Source organism: Anomaloglossus baeobatrachus, chromosome 7 (genome assembly GCF_048569485.1).
Source record: "Anomaloglossus baeobatrachus isolate aAnoBae1 chromosome 7, aAnoBae1.hap1, whole genome shotgun sequence".
Taxonomy (NCBI): domain Eukaryota; kingdom Metazoa; phylum Chordata; class Amphibia; order Anura; family Aromobatidae; genus Anomaloglossus; species Anomaloglossus baeobatrachus.
This window is the reverse complement of record NC_134359.1, coordinates 205,249,427-205,275,627: the sequence shown is the minus strand read 5'-3', so window position 1 is coordinate 205,275,627 and position 26,201 is coordinate 205,249,427. Positions and strand designations below refer to the sequence as shown.

General features: G+C 38.2%; 25 non-coding genes across 25 annotated transcripts; all 25 read left to right on the top strand.

Annotated features, from left to right (window-relative positions):
* The first annotated feature begins 114 nt into the window (after nucleotides 1-114).
* Nucleotides 115-188, top strand: TRNAT-UGU (transfer RNA threonine (anticodon UGU)). The gene has a single exon. It is a non-coding gene; the product is annotated as a tRNA-Thr (tRNA).
* A 776-nt stretch (nucleotides 189-964) lies between these two features.
* On the top strand, nucleotides 965-1,038 carry TRNAT-UGU (transfer RNA threonine (anticodon UGU)). The gene has a single exon. It is a non-coding gene; the product is annotated as a tRNA-Thr (tRNA).
* Nucleotides 1,039-1,814: 776 nt separating this feature from the next.
* TRNAT-UGU (transfer RNA threonine (anticodon UGU)) lies at nucleotides 1,815-1,888 on the top strand. The gene has a single exon. It is a non-coding gene; the product is annotated as a tRNA-Thr (tRNA).
* A 776-nt stretch (nucleotides 1,889-2,664) lies between these two features.
* On the top strand, nucleotides 2,665-2,738 carry TRNAT-UGU (transfer RNA threonine (anticodon UGU)). The gene has a single exon. It is a non-coding gene; the product is annotated as a tRNA-Thr (tRNA).
* Nucleotides 2,739-3,514: 776 nt separating this feature from the next.
* On the top strand, nucleotides 3,515-3,588 carry TRNAT-UGU (transfer RNA threonine (anticodon UGU)). The gene has a single exon. It is a non-coding gene; the product is annotated as a tRNA-Thr (tRNA).
* Nucleotides 3,589-4,364: 776 nt separating this feature from the next.
* On the top strand, nucleotides 4,365-4,438 carry TRNAT-UGU (transfer RNA threonine (anticodon UGU)). Its single transcript has one exon. It is a non-coding gene; the product is annotated as a tRNA-Thr (tRNA).
* Nucleotides 4,439-5,214: 776 nt separating this feature from the next.
* TRNAT-UGU (transfer RNA threonine (anticodon UGU)) lies at nucleotides 5,215-5,288 on the top strand. Its single transcript has one exon. It is a non-coding gene; the product is annotated as a tRNA-Thr (tRNA).
* Nucleotides 5,289-6,064: 776 nt separating this feature from the next.
* On the top strand, nucleotides 6,065-6,138 carry TRNAT-UGU (transfer RNA threonine (anticodon UGU)). Its single transcript has one exon. It is a non-coding gene; the product is annotated as a tRNA-Thr (tRNA).
* Nucleotides 6,139-6,914: 776 nt separating this feature from the next.
* Nucleotides 6,915-6,988, top strand: TRNAT-UGU (transfer RNA threonine (anticodon UGU)). The gene has a single exon. It is a non-coding gene; the product is annotated as a tRNA-Thr (tRNA).
* Nucleotides 6,989-8,614: 1,626 nt separating this feature from the next.
* TRNAT-CGU (transfer RNA threonine (anticodon CGU)) lies at nucleotides 8,615-8,688 on the top strand. The gene has a single exon. It is a non-coding gene; the product is annotated as a tRNA-Thr (tRNA).
* A 777-nt stretch (nucleotides 8,689-9,465) lies between these two features.
* TRNAT-UGU (transfer RNA threonine (anticodon UGU)) lies at nucleotides 9,466-9,539 on the top strand. Its single transcript has one exon. It is a non-coding gene; the product is annotated as a tRNA-Thr (tRNA).
* A 776-nt stretch (nucleotides 9,540-10,315) lies between these two features.
* TRNAT-UGU (transfer RNA threonine (anticodon UGU)) lies at nucleotides 10,316-10,389 on the top strand. The gene has a single exon. It is a non-coding gene; the product is annotated as a tRNA-Thr (tRNA).
* Nucleotides 10,390-11,165: 776 nt separating this feature from the next.
* On the top strand, nucleotides 11,166-11,239 carry TRNAT-UGU (transfer RNA threonine (anticodon UGU)). The gene has a single exon. It is a non-coding gene; the product is annotated as a tRNA-Thr (tRNA).
* A 776-nt stretch (nucleotides 11,240-12,015) lies between these two features.
* On the top strand, nucleotides 12,016-12,089 carry TRNAT-UGU (transfer RNA threonine (anticodon UGU)). Its single transcript has one exon. It is a non-coding gene; the product is annotated as a tRNA-Thr (tRNA).
* Nucleotides 12,090-12,865: 776 nt separating this feature from the next.
* On the top strand, nucleotides 12,866-12,939 carry TRNAT-UGU (transfer RNA threonine (anticodon UGU)). The gene has a single exon. It is a non-coding gene; the product is annotated as a tRNA-Thr (tRNA).
* A 3,326-nt stretch (nucleotides 12,940-16,265) lies between these two features.
* Nucleotides 16,266-16,339, top strand: TRNAT-UGU (transfer RNA threonine (anticodon UGU)). Its single transcript has one exon. It is a non-coding gene; the product is annotated as a tRNA-Thr (tRNA).
* Nucleotides 16,340-17,115: 776 nt separating this feature from the next.
* TRNAT-UGU (transfer RNA threonine (anticodon UGU)) lies at nucleotides 17,116-17,189 on the top strand. The gene has a single exon. It is a non-coding gene; the product is annotated as a tRNA-Thr (tRNA).
* Nucleotides 17,190-18,815: 1,626 nt separating this feature from the next.
* TRNAT-CGU (transfer RNA threonine (anticodon CGU)) lies at nucleotides 18,816-18,889 on the top strand. Its single transcript has one exon. It is a non-coding gene; the product is annotated as a tRNA-Thr (tRNA).
* Nucleotides 18,890-19,666: 777 nt separating this feature from the next.
* On the top strand, nucleotides 19,667-19,740 carry TRNAT-UGU (transfer RNA threonine (anticodon UGU)). The gene has a single exon. It is a non-coding gene; the product is annotated as a tRNA-Thr (tRNA).
* A 776-nt stretch (nucleotides 19,741-20,516) lies between these two features.
* On the top strand, nucleotides 20,517-20,590 carry TRNAT-UGU (transfer RNA threonine (anticodon UGU)). The gene has a single exon. It is a non-coding gene; the product is annotated as a tRNA-Thr (tRNA).
* Nucleotides 20,591-21,366: 776 nt separating this feature from the next.
* On the top strand, nucleotides 21,367-21,440 carry TRNAT-UGU (transfer RNA threonine (anticodon UGU)). Its single transcript has one exon. It is a non-coding gene; the product is annotated as a tRNA-Thr (tRNA).
* A 776-nt stretch (nucleotides 21,441-22,216) lies between these two features.
* On the top strand, nucleotides 22,217-22,290 carry TRNAT-UGU (transfer RNA threonine (anticodon UGU)). The gene has a single exon. It is a non-coding gene; the product is annotated as a tRNA-Thr (tRNA).
* Nucleotides 22,291-23,066: 776 nt separating this feature from the next.
* Nucleotides 23,067-23,140, top strand: TRNAT-UGU (transfer RNA threonine (anticodon UGU)). Its single transcript has one exon. It is a non-coding gene; the product is annotated as a tRNA-Thr (tRNA).
* A 1,626-nt stretch (nucleotides 23,141-24,766) lies between these two features.
* TRNAT-CGU (transfer RNA threonine (anticodon CGU)) lies at nucleotides 24,767-24,840 on the top strand. Its single transcript has one exon. It is a non-coding gene; the product is annotated as a tRNA-Thr (tRNA).
* A 777-nt stretch (nucleotides 24,841-25,617) lies between these two features.
* TRNAT-UGU (transfer RNA threonine (anticodon UGU)) lies at nucleotides 25,618-25,691 on the top strand. The gene has a single exon. It is a non-coding gene; the product is annotated as a tRNA-Thr (tRNA).
* Nucleotides 25,692-26,201: the final 510 nt, after the last annotated feature.

Genomic DNA, 26,201 nt, shown 5'->3' with positions numbered 1-26,201 from the left:
GTCCAGTAAAGAAAGAATTTGCATAAGTCGTCTATCTCTAGACATTCAAGGACACTGAAAGACATGAGGTGAGGGCGATTCTACCAGTAGTGCTTTCCTACTCTTAAACAAAGTGGTGCTGTGGCTTAGTTGGTTAAAGCGCCTGTCTTGTAAACAGGAGATCCTGAGTTCGAATCTCAGCAGTGCCTTCTTTTCATAGCCTCTTACAGAAGTTTCTATGTTTAACAATGTACTTTCCTTGTAAAAATACTATAAAGTCAAACTTGTCTTTCTCATATCCCTTCCTTAGATAGTGCAATGGAGAGATTCTAAATCTGTGTTGTCAAAGTACTCAAAAGGAAGAAGATGTCAGCCAATGTAGGATGGCATCAAGCATGCCAAATGAAAACAGTGGGTTTACTTTTGCCAGACTGAAATGTTAGAAAAGTTTGATAGCAGCCTTCTTGAACAGGAAATGCTGGAAATACTCACTGCTTGGGCTGAAAAAGATAATTTAGAGTTTCAACATTGGAGATGAAGGTAACTTCAACAAGTATGGGATTCAAAAACCATGCATGCAGAGCACAATGGATTAGTAGTCATACGCCATAACCACTCGGCAGCTCGTCTACAGGAAGAGTCTGTAGCCAGATGATGTGATCTAATGAGGATTTTGACAAGTCTGTGCAATTTCACTAAAGATTGTGTATGAGCTTCTGGCAAAGTGGCTCTTATCATATCTACAACAGTGGATTATGTCAAGAGTTGGACAAGCTCAAACTTTATCAGAGATTAACCAAAGTTTAGGGTTTTAATATCAGTAATTCAATAAAGATTGTATTTTTTGTCACTATTGAAGCCCTAAAAATTAGTCCAGTAAAGAAAGAATTTGCATAAGTCGTCTATCTCTAGACATTCAAGGACACTGAAAGACATGAGGTGAGGGCGATTCTACCAGTAGTGCTTTCCTACTCTTAAACAAAGTGGTGCTGTGGCTTAGTTGGTTAAAGCGCCTGTCTTGTAAACAGGAGATCCTGAGTTCGAATCTCAGCAGTGCCTTCTTTTCATAGCCTCTTACAGAAGTTTCTATGTTTAACAATGTACTTTCCTTGTAAAAATACTATAAAGTCAAACTTGTCTTTCTCATATCCCTTCCTTAGATAGTGCAATGGAGAGATTCTAAATCTGTGTTGTCAAAGTACTCAAAAGGAAGAAGATGTCAGCCAATGTAGGATGGCATCAAGCATGCCAAATGAAAACAGTGGGTTTACTTTTGCCAGACTGAAATGTTAGAAAAGTTTGATAGCAGCCTTCTTGAACAGGAAATGCTGGAAATACTCACTGCTTGGGCTGAAAAAGATAATTTAGAGTTTCAACATTGGAGATGAAGGTAACTTCAACAAGTATGGGATTCAAAAACCATGCATGCAGAGCACAATGGATTAGTAGTCATACGCCATAACCACTCGGCAGCTCGTCTACAGGAAGAGTCTGTAGCCAGATGATGTGATCTAATGAGGATTTTGACAAGTCTGTGCAATTTCACTAAAGATTGTGTATGAGCTTCTGGCAAAGTGGCTCTTATCATATCTACAACAGTGGATTATGTCAAGAGTTGGACAAGCTCAAACTTTATCAGAGATTAACCAAAGTTTAGGGTTTTAATATCAGTAATTCAATAAAGATTGTATTTTTTGTCACTATTGAAGCCCTAAAAATTAGTCCAGTAAAGAAAGAATTTGCATAAGTCGTCTATCTCTAGACATTCAAGGACACTGAAAGACATGAGGTGAGGGCGATTCTACCAGTAGTGCTTTCCTACTCTTAAACAAAGTGGTGCTGTGGCTTAGTTGGTTAAAGCGCCTGTCTTGTAAACAGGAGATCCTGAGTTCGAATCTCAGCAGTGCCTTCTTTTCATAGCCTCTTACAGAAGTTTCTATGTTTAACAATGTACTTTCCTTGTAAAAATACTATAAAGTCAAACTTGTCTTTCTCATATCCCTTCCTTAGATAGTGCAATGGAGAGATTCTAAATCTGTGTTGTCAAAGTACTCAAAAGGAAGAAGATGTCAGCCAATGTAGGATGGCATCAAGCATGCCAAATGAAAACAGTGGGTTTACTTTTGCCAGACTGAAATGTTAGAAAAGTTTGATAGCAGCCTTCTTGAACAGGAAATGCTGGAAATACTCACTGCTTGGGCTGAAAAAGATAATTTAGAGTTTCAACATTGGAGATGAAGGTAACTTCAACAAGTATGGGATTCAAAAACCATGCATGCAGAGCACAATGGATTAGTAGTCATACGCCATAACCACTCGGCAGCTCGTCTACAGGAAGAGTCTGTAGCCAGATGATGTGATCTAATGAGGATTTTGACAAGTCTGTGCAATTTCACTAAAGATTGTGTATGAGCTTCTGGCAAAGTGGCTCTTATCATATCTACAACAGTGGATTATGTCAAGAGTTGGACAAGCTCAAACTTTATCAGAGATTAACCAAAGTTTAGGGTTTTAATATCAGTAATTCAATAAAGATTGTATTTTTTGTCACTATTGAAGCCCTAAAAATTAGTCCAGTAAAGAAAGAATTTGCATAAGTCGTCTATCTCTAGACATTCAAGGACACTGAAAGACATGAGGTGAGGGCGATTCTACCAGTAGTGCTTTCCTACTCTTAAACAAAGTGGTGCTGTGGCTTAGTTGGTTAAAGCGCCTGTCTTGTAAACAGGAGATCCTGAGTTCGAATCTCAGCAGTGCCTTCTTTTCATAGCCTCTTACAGAAGTTTCTATGTTTAACAATGTACTTTCCTTGTAAAAATACTATAAAGTCAAACTTGTCTTTCTCATATCCCTTCCTTAGATAGTGCAATGGAGAGATTCTAAATCTGTGTTGTCAAAGTACTCAAAAGGAAGAAGATGTCAGCCAATGTAGGATGGCATCAAGCATGCCAAATGAAAACAGTGGGTTTACTTTTGCCAGACTGAAATGTTAGAAAAGTTTGATAGCAGCCTTCTTGAACAGGAAATGCTGGAAATACTCACTGCTTGGGCTGAAAAAGATAATTTAGAGTTTCAACATTGGAGATGAAGGTAACTTCAACAAGTATGGGATTCAAAAACCATGCATGCAGAGCACAATGGATTAGTAGTCATACGCCATAACCACTCGGCAGCTCGTCTACAGGAAGAGTCTGTAGCCAGATGATGTGATCTAATGAGGATTTTGACAAGTCTGTGCAATTTCACTAAAGATTGTGTATGAGCTTCTGGCAAAGTGGCTCTTATCATATCTACAACAGTGGATTATGTCAAGAGTTGGACAAGCTCAAACTTTATCAGAGATTAACCAAAGTTTAGGGTTTTAATATCAGTAATTCAATAAAGATTGTATTTTTTGTCACTATTGAAGCCCTAAAAATTAGTCCAGTAAAGAAAGAATTTGCATAAGTCGTCTATCTCTAGACATTCAAGGACACTGAAAGACATGAGGTGAGGGCGATTCTACCAGTAGTGCTTTCCTACTCTTAAACAAAGTGGTGCTGTGGCTTAGTTGGTTAAAGCGCCTGTCTTGTAAACAGGAGATCCTGAGTTCGAATCTCAGCAGTGCCTTCTTTTCATAGCCTCTTACAGAAGTTTCTATGTTTAACAATGTACTTTCCTTGTAAAAATACTATAAAGTCAAACTTGTCTTTCTCATATCCCTTCCTTAGATAGTGCAATGGAGAGATTCTAAATCTGTGTTGTCAAAGTACTCAAAAGGAAGAAGATGTCAGCCAATGTAGGATGGCATCAAGCATGCCAAATGAAAACAGTGGGTTTACTTTTGCCAGACTGAAATGTTAGAAAAGTTTGATAGCAGCCTTCTTGAACAGGAAATGCTGGAAATACTCACTGCTTGGGCTGAAAAAGATAATTTAGAGTTTCAACATTGGAGATGAAGGTAACTTCAACAAGTATGGGATTCAAAAACCATGCATGCAGAGCACAATGGATTAGTAGTCATACGCCATAACCACTCGGCAGCTCGTCTACAGGAAGAGTCTGTAGCCAGATGATGTGATCTAATGAGGATTTTGACAAGTCTGTGCAATTTCACTAAAGATTGTGTATGAGCTTCTGGCAAAGTGGCTCTTATCATATCTACAACAGTGGATTATGTCAAGAGTTGGACAAGCTCAAACTTTATCAGAGATTAACCAAAGTTTAGGGTTTTAATATCAGTAATTCAATAAAGATTGTATTTTTTGTCACTATTGAAGCCCTAAAAATTAGTCCAGTAAAGAAAGAATTTGCATAAGTCGTCTATCTCTAGACATTCAAGGACACTGAAAGACATGAGGTGAGGGCGATTCTACCAGTAGTGCTTTCCTACTCTTAAACAAAGTGGTGCTGTGGCTTAGTTGGTTAAAGCGCCTGTCTTGTAAACAGGAGATCCTGAGTTCGAATCTCAGCAGTGCCTTCTTTTCATAGCCTCTTACAGAAGTTTCTATGTTTAACAATGTACTTTCCTTGTAAAAATACTATAAAGTCAAACTTGTCTTTCTCATATCCCTTCCTTAGATAGTGCAATGGAGAGATTCTAAATCTGTGTTGTCAAAGTACTCAAAAGGAAGAAGATGTCAGCCAATGTAGGATGGCATCAAGCATGCCAAATGAAAACAGTGGGTTTACTTTTGCCAGACTGAAATGTTAGAAAAGTTTGATAGCAGCCTTCTTGAACAGGAAATGCTGGAAATACTCACTGCTTGGGCTGAAAAAGATAATTTAGAGTTTCAACATTGGAGATGAAGGTAACTTCAACAAGTATGGGATTCAAAAACCATGCATGCAGAGCACAATGGATTAGTAGTCATACGCCATAACCACTCGGCAGCTCGTCTACAGGAAGAGTCTGTAGCCAGATGATGTGATCTAATGAGGATTTTGACAAGTCTGTGCAATTTCACTAAAGATTGTGTATGAGCTTCTGGCAAAGTGGCTCTTATCATATCTACAACAGTGGATTATGTCAAGAGTTGGACAAGCTCAAACTTTATCAGAGATTAACCAAAGTTTAGGGTTTTAATATCAGTAATTCAATAAAGATTGTATTTTTTGTCACTATTGAAGCCCTAAAAATTAGTCCAGTAAAGAAAGAATTTGCATAAGTCGTCTATCTCTAGACATTCAAGGACACTGAAAGACATGAGGTGAGGGCGATTCTACCAGTAGTGCTTTCCTACTCTTAAACAAAGTGGTGCTGTGGCTTAGTTGGTTAAAGCGCCTGTCTTGTAAACAGGAGATCCTGAGTTCGAATCTCAGCAGTGCCTTCTTTTCATAGCCTCTTACAGAAGTTTCTATGTTTAACAATGTACTTTCCTTGTAAAAATACTATAAAGTCAAACTTGTCTTTCTCATATCCCTTCCTTAGATAGTGCAATGGAGAGATTCTAAATCTGTGTTGTCAAAGTACTCAAAAGGAAGAAGATGTCAGCCAATGTAGGATGGCATCAAGCATGCCAAATGAAAACAGTGGGTTTACTTTTGCCAGACTGAAATGTTAGAAAAGTTTGATAGCAGCCTTCTTGAACAGGAAATGCTGGAAATACTCACTGCTTGGGCTGAAAAAGATAATTTAGAGTTTCAACATTGGAGATGAAGGTAACTTCAACAAGTATGGGATTCAAAAACCATGCATGCAGAGCACAATGGATTAGTAGTCATACGCCATAACCACTCGGCAGCTCGTCTACAGGAAGAGTCTGTAGCCAGATGATGTGATCTAATGAGGATTTTGACAAGTCTGTGCAATTTCACTAAAGATTGTGTATGAGCTTCTGGCAAAGTGGCTCTTATCATATCTACAACAGTGGATTATGTCAAGAGTTGGACAAGCTCAAACTTTATCAGAGATTAACCAAAGTTTAGGGTTTTAATATCAGTAATTCAATAAAGATTGTATTTTTTGTCACTATTGAAGCCCTAAAAATTAGTCCAGTAAAGAAAGAATTTGCATAAGTCGTCTATCTCTAGACATTCAAGGACACTGAAAGACATGAGGTGAGGGCGATTCTACCAGTAGTGCTTTCCTACTCTTAAACAAAGTGGTGCTGTGGCTTAGTTGGTTAAAGCGCCTGTCTTGTAAACAGGAGATCCTGAGTTCGAATCTCAGCAGTGCCTTCTTTTCATAGCCTCTTACAGAAGTTTCTATGTTTAACAATGTACTTTCCTTGTAAAAATACTATAAAGTCAAACTTGTCTTTCTCATATCCCTTCCTTAGATAGTGCAATGGAGAGATTCTAAATCTGTGTTGTCAAAGTACTCAAAAGGAAGAAGATGTCAGCCAATGTAGGATGGCATCAAGCATGCCAAATGAAAACAGTGGGTTTACTTTTGCCAGACTGAAATGTTAGAAAAGTTTGATAGCAGCCTTCTTGAACAGGAAATGCTGGAAATACTCACTGCTTGGGCTGAAAAAGATAATTTAGAGTTTCAACATTGGAGATGAAGGTAACTTCAACAAGTATGGGATTCAAAAACCATGCATGCAGAGCACAATGGATTAGTAGTCATACGCCATAACCACTCGGCAGCTCGTCTACAGGAAGAGTCTGTAGCCAGATGATGTGATCTAATGAGGATTTTGACAAGTCTGTGCAATTTCACTAAAGATTGTGTATGAGCTTCTGGCAAAGTGGCTCTTATCATATCTACAACAGTGGATTATGTCAAGAGTTGGACAAGCTCAAACTTTATCAGAGATTAACCAAAGTTTAGGGTTTTAATATCAGTAATTCAATAAAGATTGTATTTTTTGTCACTATTGAAGCCCTAAAAATTAGTCCAGTAAAGAAAGAATTTGCATAAGTCGTCTATCTCTAGACATTCAAGGACACTGAAAGACATGAGGTGAGGGCGATTCTACCAGTAGTGCTTTCCTACTCTTAAACAAAGTGGTGCTGTGGCTTAGTTGGTTAAAGCGCCTGTCTTGTAAACAGGAGATCCTGAGTTCGAATCTCAGCAGTGCCTTCTTTTCATAGCCTCTTACAGAAGTTTCTATGTTTAACAATGTACTTTCCTTGTAAAAATACTATAAAGTCAAACTTGTCTTTCTCATATCCCTTCCTTAGATAGTGCAATGGAGAGATTCTAAATCTGTGTTGTCAAAGTACTCAAAAGGAAGAAGATGTCAGCCAATGTAGGATGGCATCAAGCATGCCAAATGAAAACAGTGGGTTTACTTTTGCCAGACTGAAATGTTAGAAAAGTTTGATAGCAGCCTTCTTGAACAGGAAATGCTGGAAATACTCACTGCTTGGGCTGAAAAAGATAATTTAGAGTTTCAACATTGGAGATGAAGGTAACTTCAACAAGTATGGGATTCAAAAACCATGCATGCAGAGCACAATGGATTAGTAGTCATACGCCATAACCACTCGGCAGCTCGTCTACAGGAAGAGTCTGTAGCCAGATGATGTGATCTAATGAGGATTTTGACAAGTCTGTGCAATTTCACTAAAGATTGTGTATGAGCTTCTGGCAAAGTGGCTCTTATCATATCTACAACAGTGGATTATGTCAAGAGTTGGACAAGCTCAAACTTTATCAGAGATTAACCAAAGTTTAGGGTTTTAATATCAGTAATTCAATAAAGATTGTATTTTTTGTCACTATTGAAGCCCTAAAAATTAGTCCAGTAAAGAAAGAATTTGCATAAGTCGTCTATCTCTAGACATTCAAGGACACTGAAAGACATGAGGTGAGGGCGATTCTACCAGTAGTGCTTTCCTACTCTTAAACAAAGTGGTGCTGTGGCTTAGTTGGTTAAAGCGCCTGTCTTGTAAAAAGGAGATCCTGAGTTCGAATCTCAGCAGTGCCTTCTTTTCATAGCCTCTTACAGAAGTTTCTATGTTTAACAATGTACTTTCCTTGTAAAAATACTATAAAGTCAAACTTGTCTTTCTCATATCCCTTCCTTAGATAGTGCAATGGAGAGATTCTAAATCTGTGTTGTCAAAGTACTCAAAAGGAAGAAGATGTCAGCCAATGTAGGATGGCATCAAGCATGCCAAATGAAAACAGTGGGTTTACTTTTGCCAGACTGAAATGTTAGAAAAGTTTGATAGCAGCCTTCTTGAACAGGAAATGCTGGAAATACTCACTGCTTGGGCTGAAAAAGATAATTTAGAGTTTCAACATTGGAGATGAAGGTAACTTCAACAAGTATGGGATTCAAAAACCATGCATGCAGAGCACAATGGATTAGTAGTCATACGCCATAACCACTCGGCAGCTCGTCTACAGGAAGAGTCTGTAGCCAGATGATGTGATCTAATGAGGATTTTGACAAGTCTGTGCAATTTCACTAAAGATTGTGTATGAGCTTCTGGCAAAGTGGCTCTTATCATATCTACAACAGTGGATTATGTCAAGAGTTGGACAAGCTCAAACTTTATCAGAGATTAACCAAAGTTTAGGGTTTTAATATCAGTAATTCAATAAAGATTGTATTTTTTGTCACTATTGAAGCCCTAAAAATTAGTCCAGTAAAGAAAGAATTTGCATAAGTCGTCTATCTCTAGACATTCAAGGACACTGAAAGACATGAGGTGAGGGCGACTCTACCAGTAGTGCTTTTCTACCCTTAAACAAAGTGGTGCTGTGGCTTAGTTGGTTAAAGCGCCTGTCTCGTAAACAGGAGATCCTGAGTTCGAATCTCAGCAGTGCCTTCTTTTCATAGCCTCAGTACTGAAGTTTCTATGTTTAACAGTGTACTTTCCTTGTAAAAATACTATAAAGTCAAACTTGTCTTTCTCATATCCCTTCCTTAGATAGTGCAATGGAGAGATTCTAAATCTGTGTTGTCAAAGTACTCAAAAGGAAGAAGATGTCAGCCAATGTAGGATGGCATCAAGCATGCCAAATGAAAACAGTGGGTTTACTTTTGCCAGACTGAAATGTTAGAAAAGTTTGATAGCAGCCTTCTTGAACAGGAAATGCTGGAAATACTCACTGCTTGGGCTGAAAAAGATAATTTAGAGTTTCAACATTGGAGATGAAGGTAACTTCAACAAGTATGGGATTCAAAAACCATGCATGCAGAGCACAATGGATTAGTAGTCATACGCCATAACCACTCGGCAGCTCGTCTACAGGAAGAGTCTGTAGCCAGATGATGTGATCTAATGAGGATTTTGACAAGTCTGTGCAATTTCACTAAAGATTGTGTATGAGCTTCTGGCAAAGTGGCTCTTATCATATCTACAACAGTGGATTATGTCAAGAGTTGGACAAGCTCAAACTTTATCAGAGATTAACCAAAGTTTAGGGTTTTAATATCAGTAATTCAATAAAGATTGTATTTTTTGTCACTATTGAAGCCCTAAAAATTAGTCCAGTAAAGAAAGAATTTGCATAAGTCGTCTATCTCTAGACATTCAAGGACACTGAAAGACATGAGGTGAGGGCGATTCTACCAGTAGTGCTTTCCTACTCTTAAACAAAGTGGTGCTGTGGCTTAGTTGGTTAAAGCGCCTGTCTTGTAAACAGGAGATCCTGAGTTCGAATCTCAGCAGTGCCTTCTTTTCATAGCCTCTTACAGAAGTTTCTATGTTTAACAATGTACTTTCCTTGTAAAAATACTATAAAGTCAAACTTGTCTTTCTCATATCCCTTCCTTAGATAGTGCAATGGAGAGATTCTAAATCTGTGTTGTCAAAGTACTCAAAAGGAAGAAGATGTCAGCCAATGTAGGATGGCATCAAGCATGCCAAATGAAAACAGTGGGTTTACTTTTGCCAGACTGAAATGTTAGAAAAGTTTGATAGCAGCCTTCTTGAACAGGAAATGCTGGAAATACTCACTGCTTGGGCTGAAAAAGATAATTTAGAGTTTCAACATTGGAGATGAAGGTAACTTCAACAAGTATGGGATTCAAAAACCATGCATGCAGAGCACAATGGATTAGTAGTCATACGCCATAACCACTCGGCAGCTCGTCTACAGGAAGAGTCTGTAGCCAGATGATGTGATCTAATGAGGATTTTGACAAGTCTGTGCAATTTCACTAAAGATTGTGTATGAGCTTCTGGCAAAGTGGCTCTTATCATATCTACAACAGTGGATTATGTCAAGAGTTGGACAAGCTCAAACTTTATCAGAGATTAACCAAAGTTTAGGGTTTTAATATCAGTAATTCAATAAAGATTGTATTTTTTGTCACTATTGAAGCCCTAAAAATTAGTCCAGTAAAGAAAGAATTTGCATAAGTCGTCTATCTCTAGACATTCAAGGACACTGAAAGACATGAGGTGAGGGCGATTCTACCAGTAGTGCTTTCCTACTCTTAAACAAAGTGGTGCTGTGGCTTAGTTGGTTAAAGCGCCTGTCTTGTAAACAGGAGATCCTGAGTTCGAATCTCAGCAGTGCCTTCTTTTCATAGCCTCTTACAGAAGTTTCTATGTTTAACAATGTACTTTCCTTGTAAAAATACTATAAAGTCAAACTTGTCTTTCTCATATCCCTTCCTTAGATAGTGCAATGGAGAGATTCTAAATCTGTGTTGTCAAAGTACTCAAAAGGAAGAAGATGTCAGCCAATGTAGGATGGCATCAAGCATGCCAAATGAAAACAGTGGGTTTACTTTTGCCAGACTGAAATGTTAGAAAAGTTTGATAGCAGCCTTCTTGAACAGGAAATGCTGGAAATACTCACTGCTTGGGCTGAAAAAGATAATTTAGAGTTTCAACATTGGAGATGAAGGTAACTTCAACAAGTATGGGATTCAAAAACCATGCATGCAGAGCACAATGGATTAGTAGTCATACGCCATAACCACTCGGCAGCTCGTCTACAGGAAGAGTCTGTAGCCAGATGATGTGATCTAATGAGGATTTTGACAAGTCTGTGCAATTTCACTAAAGATTGTGTATGAGCTTCTGGCAAAGTGGCTCTTATCATATCTACAACAGTGGATTATGTCAAGAGTTGGACAAGCTCAAACTTTATCAGAGATTAACCAAAGTTTAGGGTTTTAATATCAGTAATTCAATAAAGATTGTATTTTTTGTCACTATTGAAGCCCTAAAAATTAGTCCAGTAAAGAAAGAATTTGCATAAGTCGTCTATCTCTAGACATTCAAGGACACTGAAAGACATGAGGTGAGGGCGATTCTACCAGTAGTGCTTTCCTACTCTTAAACAAAGTGGTGCTGTGGCTTAGTTGGTTAAAGCGCCTGTCTTGTAAACAGGAGATCCTGAGTTCGAATCTCAGCAGTGCCTTCTTTTCATAGCCTCTTACAGAAGTTTCTATGTTTAACAATGTACTTTCCTTGTAAAAATACTATAAAGTCAAACTTGTCTTTCTCATATCCCTTCCTTAGATAGTGCAATGGAGAGATTCTAAATCTGTGTTGTCAAAGTACTCAAAAGGAAGAAGATGTCAGCCAATGTAGGATGGCATCAAGCATGCCAAATGAAAACAGTGGGTTTACTTTTGCCAGACTGAAATGTTAGAAAAGTTTGATAGCAGCCTTCTTGAACAGGAAATGCTGGAAATACTCACTGCTTGGGCTGAAAAAGATAATTTAGAGTTTCAACATTGGAGATGAAGGTAACTTCAACAAGTATGGGATTCAAAAACCATGCATGCAGAGCACAATGGATTAGTAGTCATACGCCATAACCACTCGGCAGCTCGTCTACAGGAAGAGTCTGTAGCCAGATGATGTGATCTAATGAGGATTTTGACAAGTCTGTGCAATTTCACTAAAGATTGTGTATGAGCTTCTGGCAAAGTGGCTCTTATCATATCTACAACAGTGGATTATGTCAAGAGTTGGACAAGCTCAAACTTTATCAGAGATTAACCAAAGTTTAGGGTTTTAATATCAGTAATTCAATAAAGATTGTATTTTTTGTCACTATTGAAGCCCTAAAAATTAGTCCAGTAAAGAAAGAATTTGCATAAGTCGTCTATCTCTAGACATTCAAGGACACTGAAAGACATGAGGTGAGGGCGATTCTACCAGTAGTGCTTTCCTACTCTTAAACAAAGTGGTGCTGTGGCTTAGTTGGTTAAAGCGCCTGTCTTGTAAACAGGAGATCCTGAGTTCGAATCTCAGCAGTGCCTTCTTTTCATAGCCTCTTACAGAAGTTTCTATGTTTAACAATGTACTTTCCTTGTAAAAATACTATAAAGTCAAACTTGTCTTTCTCATATCCCTTCCTTAGATAGTGCAATGGAGAGATTCTAAATCTGTGTTGTCAAAGTACTCAAAAGGAAGAAGATGTCAGCCAATGTAGGATGGCATCAAGCATGCCAAATGAAAACAGTGGGTTTACTTTTGCCAGACTGAAATGTTAGAAAAGTTTGATAGCAGCCTTCTTGAACAGGAAATGCTGGAAATACTCACTGCTTGGGCTGAAAAAGATAATTTAGAGTTTCAACATTGGAGATGAAGGTAACTTCAACAAGTATGGGATTCAAAAACCATGCATGCAGAGCACAATGGATTAGTAGTCATACGCCATAACCACTCGGCAGCTCGTCTACAGGAAGAGTCTGTAGCCAGATGATGTGATCTAATGAGGATTTTGACAAGTCTGTGCAATTTCACTAAAGATTGTGTATGAGCTTCTGGCAAAGTGGCTCTTATCATATCTACAACAGTGGATTATGTCAAGAGTTGGACAAGCTCAAACTTTATCAGAGATTAACCAAAGTTTAGGGTTTTAATATCAGTAATTCAATAAAGATTGTATTTTTTGTCACTATTGAAGCCCTAAAAATTAGTCCAGTAAAGAAAGAATTTGCATAAGTCGTCTATCTCTAGACATTCAAGGACACTGAAAGACATGAGGTGAGGGCGATTCTACCAGTAGTGCTTTCCTACTCTTAAACAAAGTGGTGCTGTGGCTTAGTTGGTTAAAGCGCCTGTCTTGTAAACAGGAGATCCTGAGTTCGAATCTCAGCAGTGCCTTCTTTTCATAGCCTCTTACAGAAGTTTCTATGTTTAACAATGTACTTTCCTTGTAAAAATACTATAAAGTCAAACTTGTCTTTCTCATATCCCTTCCTTAGATAGTGCAATGGAGAGATTCTAAATCTGTGTTGTCAAAGTACTCAAAAGGAAGAAGATGTCAGCCAATGTAGGATGGCATCAAGCATGCCAAATGAAAACAGTGGGTTTACTTTTGCCAGACTGAAATGTTAGAAAAGTTTGATAGCAGCCTTCTTGAACAGGAAATGCTGGAAATACTCACTGCTTGGGCTGAAAAAGATAATTTAGAGTTTCAACATTGGAGATGAAGGTAACTTCAACAAGTATGGGATTCAAAAACCATGCATGCAGAGCACAATGGATTAGTAGTCATACGCCATAACCACTCGGCAGCTCGTCTACAGGAAGAGTCTGTAGCCAGATGATGTGATCTAATGAGGATTTTGACAAGTCTGTGCAATTTCACTAAAGATTGTGTATGAGCTTCTGGCAAAGTGGCTCTTATCATATCTACAACAGTGGATTATGTCAAGAGTTGGACAAGCTCAAACTTTATCAGAGATTAACCAAAGTTTAGGGTTTTAATATCAGTAATTCAATAAAGATTGTATTTTTTGTCACTATTGAAGCCCTAAAAATTAGTCCAGTAAAGAAAGAATTTGCATAAGTCGTCTATCTCTAGACATTCAAGGACACTGAAAGACATGAGGTGAGGGCGATTCTACCAGTAGTGCTTTCCTACTCTTAAACAAAGTGGTGCTGTGGCTTAGTTGGTTAAAGCGCCTGTCTTGTAAACAGGAGATCCTGAGTTCAAATCTCAGCAGTGCCTTCTTTTCATAGCCTCTTACAGAAGTTTCTATGTTTAACAATGTACTTTCCTTGTAAAAATACTATAAAGTCAAACTTGTCTTTCTCATATCCCTTCCTTAGATAGTGCAATGGAGAGATTCTAAATCTGTGTTGTCAAAGTACTCAAAAGGAAGAAGATGTCAGCCAATGTAGGATGGCATCAAGCATGCCAAATGAAAACAGTGGGTTTACTTTTGCCAGACTGAAATGTTAGAAAAGTTTGATAGCAGCCTTCTTGAACAGGAAATGCTGGAAATACTCACTGCTTGGGCTGAAAAAGATAATTTAGAGTTTCAACATTGGAGATGAAGGTAACTTCAACAAGTATGGGATTCAAAAACCATGCATGCAGAGCACAATGGATTAGTAGTCATACGCCATAACCACTCGGCAGCTCGTCTACAGGAAGAGTCTGTAGCCAGATGATGTGATCTAATGAGGATTTTGACAAGTCTGTGCAATTTCACTAAAGATTGTGTATGAGCTTCTGGCAAAGTGGCTCTTATCATATCTACAACAGTGGATTATGTCAAGAGTTGGACAAGCTCAAACTTTATCAGAGATTAACCAAAGTTTAGGGTTTTAATATCAGTAATTCAATAAAGATTGTATTTTTTGTCACTATTGAAGCCCTAAAAATTAGTCCAGTAAAGAAAGAATTTGCATAAGTCGTCTATCTCTAGACATTCAAGGACACTGAAAGACATGAGGTGAGGGCGATTCTACCAGTAGTGCTTTCCTACTCTTAAACAAAGTGGTGCTGTGGCTTAGTTGGTTAAAGCGCCTGTCTTGTAAACAGGAGATCCTGAGTTCAAATCTCAGCAGTGCCTTCTTTTCATAGCCTCTTACAGAAGTTTCTATGTTTAACAATGTACTTTCCTTGTAAAAATACTATAAAGTCAAACTTGTCTTTCTCATATCCCTTCCTTAGATAGTGCAATGGAGAGATTCTAAATCTGTGTTGTCAAAGTACTCAAAAGGAAGAAGATGTCAGCCAATGTAGGATGGCATCAAGCATGCCAAATGAAAACAGTGGGTTTACTTTTGCCAGACTGAAATGTTAGAAAAGTTTGATAGCAGCCTTCTTGAACAGGAAATGCTGGAAATACTCACTGCTTGGGCTGAAAAAGATAATTTAGAGTTTCAACATTGGAGATGAAGGTAACTTCAACAAGTATGGGATTCAAAAACCATGCATGCAGAGCACAATGGATTAGTAGTCATACGCCATAACCACTCGGCAGCTCGTCTACAGGAAGAGTCTGTAGCCAGATGATGTGATCTAATGAGGATTTTGACAAGTCTGTGCAATTTCACTAAAGATTGTGTATGAGCTTCTGGCAAAGTGGCTCTTATCATATCTACAACAGTGGATTATGTCAAGAGTTGGACAAGCTCAAACTTTATCAGAGATTAACCAAAGTTTAGGGTTTTAATATCAGTAATTCAATAAAGATTGTATTTTTTGTCACTATTGAAGCCCTAAAAATTAGTCCAGTAAAGAAAGAATTTGCATAAGTCGTCTATCTCTAGACATTCAAGGACACTGAAAGACATGAGGTGAGGGCGATTCTACCAGTAGTGCTTTCCTACTCTTAAACAAAGTGGTGCTGTGGCTTAGTTGGTTAAAGCGCCTGTCTTGTAAACAGGAGATCCTGAGTTCAAATCTCAGCAGTGCCTTCTTTTCATAGCCTCTTACAGAAGTTTCTATGTTTAACAATGTACTTTCCTTGTAAAAATACTATAAAGTCAAACTTGTCTTTCTCATATCCCTTCCTTAGATAGTGCAATGGAGAGATTCTAAATCTGTGTTGTCAAAGTACTCAAAAGGAAGAAGATGTCAGCCAATGTAGGATGGCATCAAGCATGCCAAATGAAAACAGTGGGTTTACTTTTGCCAGACTGAAATGTTAGAAAAGTTTGATAGCAGCCTTCTTGAACAGGAAATGCTGGAAATACTCACTGCTTGGGCTGAAAAAGATAATTTAGAGTTTCAACATTGGAGATGAAGGTAACTTCAACAAGTATGGGATTCAAAAACCATGCATGCAGAGCACAATGGATTAGTAGTCATACGCCATAACCACTCGGCAGCTCGTCTACAGGAAGAGTCTGTAGCCAGATGATGTGATCTAATGAGGATTTTGACAAGTCTGTGCAATTTCACTAAAGATTGTGTATGAGCTTCTGGCAAAGTGGCTCTTATCATATCTACAACAGTGGATTATGTCAAGAGTTGGACAAGCTCAAACTTTATCAGAGATTAACCAAAGTTTAGGGTTTTAATATCAGTAATTCAATAAAGATTGTATTTTTTGTCACTATTGAAGCCCTAAAAATTAGTCCAGTAAAGAAAGAATTTGCATAAGTCGTCTATCTCTAGACATTCAAGGACACTGAAAGACATGAGGTGAGGGCGATTCTACCAGTAGTGCTTTCCTACTCTTAAACAAAGTGGTGCTGTGGCTTAGTTGGTTAAAGCGCCTGTCTTGTAAACAGGAGATCCTGAGTTCGAATCTCAGCAGTGCCTTCTTTTCATAGCCTCTTACAGAAGTTTCTATGTTTAACAATGTACTTTCCTTGTAAAAATACTATAAAGTCAAACTTGTCTTTCTCATATCCCTTCCTTAGATAGTGCAATGGAGAGATTCTAAATCTGTGTTGTCAAAGTACTCAAAAGGAAGAAGATGTCAGCCAATGTAGGATGGCATCAAGCATGCCAAATGAAAACAGTGGGTTTACTTTTGCCAGACTGAAATGTTAGAAAAGTTTGATAGCAGCCTTCTTGAACAGGAAATGCTGGAAATACTCACTGCTTGGGCTGAAAAAGATAATTTAGAGTTTCAACATTGGAGATGAAGGTAACTTCAACAAGTATGGGATTCAAAAACCATGCATGCAGAGCACAATGGATTAGTAGTCATACGCCATAACCACTCGGCAGCTCGTCTACAGGAAGAGTCTGTAGCCAGATGATGTGATCTAATGAGGATTTTGACAAGTCTGTGCAATTTCACTAAAGATTGTGTATGAGCTTCTGGCAAAGTGGCTCTTATCATATCTACAACAGTGGATTATGTCAAGAGTTGGACAAGCTCAAACTTTATCAGAGATTAACCAAAGTTTAGGGTTTTAATATCAGTAATTCAATAAAGATTGTATTTTTTGTCACTATTGAAGCCCTAAAAATTAGTCCAGTAAAGAAAGAATTTGCATAAGTCGTCTATCTCTAGACATTCAAGGACACTGAAAGACATGAGGTGAGGGCGATTCTACCAGTAGTGCTTTCCTACTCTTAAACAAAGTGGTGCTGTGGCTTAGTTGGTTAAAGCGCCTGTCTTGTAAACAGGAGATCCTGAGTTCGAATCTCAGCAGTGCCTTCTTTTCATAGCCTCTTACAGAAGTTTCTATGTTTAACAATGTACTTTCCTTGTAAAAATACTATAAAGTCAAACTTGTCTTTCTCATATCCCTTCCTTAGATAGTGCAATGGAGAGATTCTAAATCTGTGTTGTCAAAGTACTCAAAAGGAAGAAGATGTCAGCCAATGTAGGATGGCATCAAGCATGCCAAATGAAAACAGTGGGTTTACTTTTGCCAGACTGAAATGTTAGAAAAGTTTGATAGCAGCCTTCTTGAACAGGAAATGCTGGAAATACTCACTGCTTGGGCTGAAAAAGATAATTTAGAGTTTCAACATTGGAGATGAAGGTAACTTCAACAAGTATGGGATTCAAAAACCATGCATGCAGAGCACAATGGATTAGTAGTCATACGCCATAACCACTCGGCAGCTCGTCTACAGGAAGAGTCTGTAGCCAGATGATGTGATCTAATGAGGATTTTGACAAGTCTGTGCAATTTCACTAAAGATTGTGTATGAGCTTCTGGCAAAGTGGCTCTTATCATATCTACAACAGTGGATTATGTCAAGAGTTGGACAAGCTCAAACTTTATCAGAGATTAACCAAAGTTTAGGGTTTTAATATCAGTAATTCAATAAAGATTGTATTTTTTGTCACTATTGAAGCCCTAAAAATTAGTCCAGTAAAGAAAGAATTTGCATAAGTCGTCTATCTCTAGACATTCAAGGACACTGAAAGACATGAGGTGAGGGCGATTCTACCAGTAGTGCTTTCCTACTCTTAAACAAAGTGGTGCTGTGGCTTAGTTGGTTAAAGCGCCTGTCTTGTAAAAAGGAGATCCTGAGTTCGAATCTCAGCAGTGCCTTCTTTTCATAGCCTCTTACAGAAGTTTCTATGTTTAACAATGTACTTTCCTTGTAAAAATACTATAAAGTCAAACTTGTCTTTCTCATATCCCTTCCTTAGATAGTGCAATGGAGAGATTCTAAATCTGTGTTGTCAAAGTACTCAAAAGGAAGAAGATGTCAGCCAATGTAGGATGGCATCAAGCATGCCAAATGAAAACAGTGGGTTTACTTTTGCCAGACTGAAATGTTAGAAAAGTTTGATAGCAGCCTTCTTGAACAGGAAATGCTGGAAATACTCACTGCTTGGGCTGAAAAAGATAATTTAGAGTTTCAACATTGGAGATGAAGGTAACTTCAACAAGTATGGGATTCAAAAACCATGCATGCAGAGCACAATGGATTAGTAGTCATACGCCATAACCACTCGGCAGCTCGTCTACAGGAAGAGTCTGTAGCCAGATGATGTGATCTAATGAGGATTTTGACAAGTCTGTGCAATTTCACTAAAGATTGTGTATGAGCTTCTGGCAAAGTGGCTCTTATCATATCTACAACAGTGGATTATGTCAAGAGTTGGACAAGCTCAAACTTTATCAGAGATTAACCAAAGTTTAGGGTTTTAATATCAGTAATTCAATAAAGATTGTATTTTTTGTCACTATTGAAGCCCTAAAAATTAGTCCAGTAAAGAAAGAATTTGCATAAGTCGTCTATCTCTAGACATTCAAGGACACTGAAAGACATGAGGTGAGGGCGACTCTACCAGTAGTGCTTTTCTACCCTTAAACAAAGTGGTGCTGTGGCTTAGTTGGTTAAAGCGCCTGTCTCGTAAACAGGAGATCCTGAGTTCGAATCTCAGCAGTGCCTTCTTTTCATAGCCTCAGTACTGAAGTTTCTATGTTTAACAGTGTACTTTCCTTGTAAAAATACTATAAAGTCAAACTTGTCTTTCTCATATCCCTTCCTTAGATAGTGCAATGGAGAGATTCTAAATCTGTGTTGTCAAAGTACTCAAAAGGAAGAAGATGTCAGCCAATGTAGGATGGCATCAAGCATGCCAAATGAAAACAGTGGGTTTACTTTTGCCAGACTGAAATGTTAGAAAAGTTTGATAGCAGCCTTCTTGAACAGGAAATGCTGGAAATACTCACTGCTTGGGCTGAAAAAGATAATTTAGAGTTTCAACATTGGAGATGAAGGTAACTTCAACAAGTATGGGATTCAAAAACCATGCATGCAGAGCACAATGGATTAGTAGTCATACGCCATAACCACTCGGCAGCTCGTCTACAGGAAGAGTCTGTAGCCAGATGATGTGATCTAATGAGGATTTTGACAAGTCTGTGCAATTTCACTAAAGATTGTGTATGAGCTTCTGGCAAAGTGGCTCTTATCATATCTACAACAGTGGATTATGTCAAGAGTTGGACAAGCTCAAACTTTATCAGAGATTAACCAAAGTTTAGGGTTTTAATATCAGTAATTCAATAAAGATTGTATTTTTTGTCACTATTGAAGCCCTAAAAATTAGTCCAGTAAAGAAAGAATTTGCATAAGTCGTCTATCTCTAGACATTCAAGGACACTGAAAGACATGAGGTGAGGGCGATTCTACCAGTAGTGCTTTCCTACTCTTAAACAAAGTGGTGCTGTGGCTTAGTTGGTTAAAGCGCCTGTCTTGTAAACAGGAGATCCTGAGTTCGAATCTCAGCAGTGCCTTCTTTTCATAGCCTCTTACAGAAGTTTCTATGTTTAACAATGTACTTTCCTTGTAAAAATACTATAAAGTCAAACTTGTCTTTCTCATATCCCTTCCTTAGATAGTGCAATGGAGAGATTCTAAATCTGTGTTGTCAAAGTACTCAAAAGGAAGAAGATGTCAGCCAATGTAGGATGGCATCAAGCATGCCAAATGAAAACAGTGGGTTTACTTTTGCCAGACTGAAATGTTAGAAAAGTTTGATAGCAGCCTTCTTGAACAGGAAATGCTGGAAATACTCACTGCTTGGGCTGAAAAAGATAATTTAGAGTTTCAACATTGGAGATGAAGGTAACTTCAACAAGTATGGGATTCAAAAACCATGCATGCAGAGCACAATGGATTAGTAGTCATACGCCATAACCACTCGGCAGCTCGTCTACAGGAAGAGTCTGTAGCCAGATGATGTGATCTAATGAGGATTTTGACAAGTCTGTGCAATTTCACTAAAGATTGTGTATGAGCTTCTGGCAAAGTGGCTCTTATCATATCTACAACAGTGGATTATGTCAAGAGTTGGACAAGCTCAAACTTTATCAGAGATTAACCAAAGTTTAGGGTTTTAATATCAGTAATTCAATAAAGATTGTATTTTTTGTCACTATTGAAGCCCTAAAAATTAGTCCAGTAAAGAAAGAATTTGCATAAGTCGTCTATCTCTAGACATTCAAGGACACTGAAAGACATGAGGTGAGGGCGATTCTACCAGTAGTGCTTTCCTACTCTTAAACAAAGTGGTGCTGTGGCTTAGTTGGTTAAAGCGCCTGTCTTGTAAACAGGAGATCCTGAGTTCGAATCTCAGCAGTGCCTTCTTTTCATAGCCTCTTACAGAAGTTTCTATGTTTAACAATGTACTTTCCTTGTAAAAATACTATAAAGTCAAACTTGTCTTTCTCATATCCCTTCCTTAGATAGTGCAATGGAGAGATTCTAAATCTGTGTTGTCAAAGTACTCAAAAGGAAGAAGATGTCAGCCAATGTAGGATGGCATCAAGCATGCCAAATGAAAACAGTGGGTTTACTTTTGCCAGACTGAAATGTTAGAAAAGTTTGATAGCAGCCTTCTTGAACAGGAAATGCTGGAAATACTCACTGCTTGGGCTGAAAAAGATAATTTAGAGTTTCAACATTGGAGATGAAGGTAACTTCAACAAGTATGGGATTCAAAAACCATGCATGCAGAGCACAATGGATTAGTAGTCATACGCCATAACCACTCGGCAGCTCGTCTACAGGAAGAGTCTGTAGCCAGATGATGTGATCTAATGAGGATTTTGACAAGTCTGTGCAATTTCACTAAAGATTGTGTATGAGCTTCTGGCAAAGTGGCTCTTATCATATCTACAACAGTGGATTATGTCAAGAGTTGGACAAGCTCAAACTTTATCAGAGATTAACCAAAGTTTAGGGTTTTAATATCAGTAATTCAATAAAGATTGTATTTTTTGTCACTATTGAAGCCCTAAAAATTAGTCCAGTAAAGAAAGAATTTGCATAAGTCGTCTATCTCTAGACATTCAAGGACACTGAAAGACATGAGGTGAGGGCGATTCTACCAGTAGTGCTTTCCTACTCTTAAACAAAGTGGTGCTGTGGCTTAGTTGGTTAAAGCGCCTGTCTTGTAAACAGGAGATCCTGAGTTCGAATCTCAGCAGTGCCTTCTTTTCATAGCCTCTTACAGAAGTTTCTATGTTTAACAATGTACTTTCCTTGTAAAAATACTATAAAGTCAAACTTGTCTTTCTCATATCCCTTCCTTAGATAGTGCAATGGAGAGATTCTAAATCTGTGTTGTCAAAGTACTCAAAAGGAAGAAGATGTCAGCCAATGTAGGATGGCATCAAGCATGCCAAATGAAAACAGTGGGTTTACTTTTGCCAGACTGAAATGTTAGAAAAGTTTGATAGCAGCCTTCTTGAACAGGAAATGCTGGAAATACTCACTGCTTGGGCTGAAAAAGATAATTTAGAGTTTCAACATTGGAGATGAAGGTAACTTCAACAAGTATGGGATTCAAAAACCATGCATGCAGAGCACAATGGATTAGTAGTCATACGCCATAACCACTCGGCAGCTCGTCTACAGGAAGAGTCTGTAGCCAGATGATGTGATCTAATGAGGATTTTGACAAGTCTGTGCAATTTCACTAAAGATTGTGTATGAGCTTCTGGCAAAGTGGCTCTTATCATATCTACAACAGTGGATTATGTCAAGAGTTGGACAAGCTCAAACTTTATCAGAGATTAACCAAAGTTTAGGGTTTTAATATCAGTAATTCAATAAAGATTGTATTTTTTGTCACTATTGAAGCCCTAAAAATTAGTCCAGTAAAGAAAGAATTTGCATAAGTCGTCTATCTCTAGACATTCAAGGACACTGAAAGACATGAGGTGAGGGCGATTCTACCAGTAGTGCTTTCCTACTCTTAAACAAAGTGGTGCTGTGGCTTAGTTGGTTAAAGCGCCTGTCTTGTAAACAGGAGATCCTGAGTTCGAATCTCAGCAGTGCCTTCTTTTCATAGCCTCTTACAGAAGTTTCTATGTTTAACAATGTACTTTCCTTGTAAAAATACTATAAAGTCAAACTTGTCTTTCTCATATCCCTTCCTTAGATAGTGCAATGGAGAGATTCTAAATCTGTGTTGTCAAAGTACTCAAAAGGAAGAAGATGTCAGCCAATGTAGGATGGCATCAAGCATGCCAAATGAAAACAGTGGGTTTACTTTTGCCAGACTGAAATGTTAGAAAAGTTTGATAGCAGCCTTCTTGAACAGGAAATGCTGGAAATACTCACTGCTTGGGCTGAAAAAGATAATTTAGAGTTTCAACATTGGAGATGAAGGTAACTTCAACAAGTATGGGATTCAAAAACCATGCATGCAGAGCACAATGGATTAGTAGTCATACGCCATAACCACTCGGCAGCTCGTCTACAGGAAGAGTCTGTAGCCAGATGATGTGATCTAATGAGGATTTTGACAAGTCTGTGCAATTTCACTAAAGATTGTGTATGAGCTTCTGGCAAAGTGGCTCTTATCATATCTACAACAGTGGATTATGTCAAGAGTTGGACAAGCTCAAACTTTATCAGAGATTAACCAAAGTTTAGGGTTTTAATATCAGTAATTCAATAAAGATTGTATTTTTTGTCACTATTGAAGCCCTAAAAATTAGTCCAGTAAAGAAAGAATTTGCATAAGTCGTCTATCTCTAGACATTCAAGGACACTGAAAGACATGAGGTGAGGGCGATTCTACCAGTAGTGCTTTCCTACTCTTAAACAAAGTGGTGCTGTGGCTTAGTTGGTTAAAGCGCCTGTCTTGTAAACAGGAGATCCTGAGTTCGAATCTCAGCAGTGCCTTCTTTTCATAGCCTCTTACAGAAGTTTCTATGTTTAACAATGTACTTTCCTTGTAAAAATACTATAAAGTCAAACTTGTCTTTCTCATATCCCTTCCTTAGATAGTGCAATGGAGAGATTCTAAATCTGTGTTGTCAAAGTACTCAAAAGGAAGAAGATGTCAGCCAATGTAGGATGGCATCAAGCATGCCAAATGAAAACAGTGGGTTTACTTTTGCCAGACTGAAATGTTAGAAAAGTTTGATAGCAGCCTTCTTGAACAGGAAATGCTGGAAATACTCACTGCTTGGGCTGAAAAAGATAATTTAGAGTTTCAACATTGGAGATGAAGGTAACTTCAACAAGTATGGGATTCAAAAACCATGCATGCAGAGCACAATGGATTAGTAGTCATACGCCATAACCACTCGGCAGCTCGTCTACAGGAAGAGTCTGTAGCCAGATGATGTGATCTAATGAGGATTTTGACAAGTCTGTGCAATTTCACTAAAGATTGTGTATGAGCTTCTGGCAAAGTGGCTCTTATCATATCTACAACAGTGGATTATGTCAAGAGTTGGACAAGCTCAAACTTTATCAGAGATTAACCAAAGTTTAGGGTTTTAATATCAGTAATTCAATAAAGATTGTATTTTTTGTCACTATTGAAGCCCTAAAAATTAGTCCAGTAAAGAAAGAATTTGCATAAGTCGTCTATCTCTAGACATTCAAGGACACTGAAAGACATGAGGTGAGGGCGATTCTACCAGTAGTGCTTTCCTACTCTTAAACAAAGTGGTGCTGTGGCTTAGTTGGTTAAAGCGCCTGTCTTGTAAAAAGGAGATCCTGAGTTCGAATCTCAGCAGTGCCTTCTTTTCATAGCCTCTTACAGAAGTTTCTATGTTTAACAATGTACTTTCCTTGTAAAAATACTATAAAGTCAAACTTGTCTTTCTCATATCCCTTCCTTAGATAGTGCAATGGAGAGATTCTAAATCTGTGTTGTCAAAGTACTCAAAAGGAAGAAGATGTCAGCCAATGTAGGATGGCATCAAGCATGCCAAATGAAAACAGTGGGTTTACTTTTGCCAGACTGAAATGTTAGAAAAGTTTGATAGCAGCCTTCTTGAACAGGAAATGCTGGAAATACTCACTGCTTGGGCTGAAAAAGATAATTTAGAGTTTCAACATTGGAGATGAAGGTAACTTCAACAAGTATGGGATTCAAAAACCATGCATGCAGAGCACAATGGATTAGTAGTCATACGCCATAACCACTCGGCAGCTCGTCTACAGGAAGAGTCTGTAGCCAGATGATGTGATCTAATGAGGATTTTGACAAGTCTGTGCAATTTCACTAAAGATTGTGTATGAGCTTCTGGCAAAGTGGCTCTTATCATATCTACAACAGTGGATTATGTCAAGAGTTGGACAAGCTCAAACTTTATCAGAGATTAACCAAAGTTTAGGGTTTTAATATCAGTAATTCAATAAAGATTGTATTTTTTGTCACTATTGAAGCCCTAAAAATTAGTCCAGTAAAGAAAGAATTTGCATAAGTCGTCTATCTCTAGACATTCAAGGACACTGAAAGACATGAGGTGAGGGCGACTCTACCAGTAGTGCTTTTCTACCCTTAAACAAAGTGGTGCTGTGGCTTAGTTGGTTAAAGCGCCTGTCTCGTAAACAGGAGATCCTGAGTTCGAATCTCAGCAGTGCCTTCTTTTCATAGCCTCAGTACTGAAGTTTCTATGTTTAACAGTGTACTTTCCTTGTAAAAATACTATAAAGTCAAACTTGTCTTTCTCATATCCCTTCCTTAGATAGTGCAATGGAGAGATTCTAAATCTGTGTTGTCAAAGTACTCAAAAGGAAGAAGATGTCAGCCAATGTAGGATGGCATCAAGCATGCCAAATGAAAACAGTGGGTTTACTTTTGCCAGACTGAAATGTTAGAAAAGTTTGATAGCAGCCTTCTTGAACAGGAAATGCTGGAAATACTCACTGCTTGGGCTGAAAAAGATAATTTAGAGTTTCAACATTGGAGATGAAGGTAACTTCAACAAGTATGGGATTCAAAAACCATGCATGCAGAGCACAATGGATTAGTAGTCATACGCCATAACCACTCGGCAGCTCGTCTACAGGAAGAGTCTGTAGCCAGATGATGTGATCTAATGAGGATTTTGACAAGTCTGTGCAATTTCACTAAAGATTGTGTATGAGCTTCTGGCAAAGTGGCTCTTATCATATCTACAACAGTGGATTATGTCAAGAGTTGGACAAGCTCAAACTTTATCAGAGATTAACCAAAGTTTAGGGTTTTAATATCAGTAATTCAATAAAGATTGTATTTTTTGTCACTATTGAAGCCCTAAAAATTAGTCCAGTAAAGAAAGAATTTGCATAAGTCGTCTATCTCTAGACATTCAAGGACACTGAAAGACATGAGGTGAGGGCGATTCTACCAGTAGTGCTTTCCTACTCTTAAACAAAGTGGTGCTGTGGCTTAGTTGGTTAAAGCGCCTGTCTTGTAAACAGGAGATCCTGAGTTCGAATCTCAGCAGTGCCTTCTTTTCATAGCCTCTTACAGAAGTTTCTATGTTTAACAATGTACTTTCCTTGTAAAAATACTATAAAGTCAAACTTGTCTTTCTCATATCCCTTCCTTAGATAGTGCAATGGAGAGATTCTAAATCTGTGTTGTCAAAGTACTCAAAAGGAAGAAGATGTCAGCCAATGTAGGATGGCATCAAGCATGCCAAATGAAAACAGTGGGTTTACTTTTGCCAGACTGAAATGTTAGAAAAGTTTGATAGCAGCCTTCTTGAACAGGAAATGCTGGAAATACTCACTGCTTGGGCTGAAAAAGATAATTTAGAGTTTCAACATTGGAGATGAAGGTAACTTCAACAAGTATGGGATTCAAAAACCATGCATGCAGAGCACAATGGATTAGTAGTCATACGCCATAACCACTCGGCAGCTCGTCTACAGGAAGAGTCTGTAGCCAGATGATGTGATCTAATGAGGATTTTGACAAGTCTGTGCAATTTCACTAAAGATTGTGTATGAGCTTCTG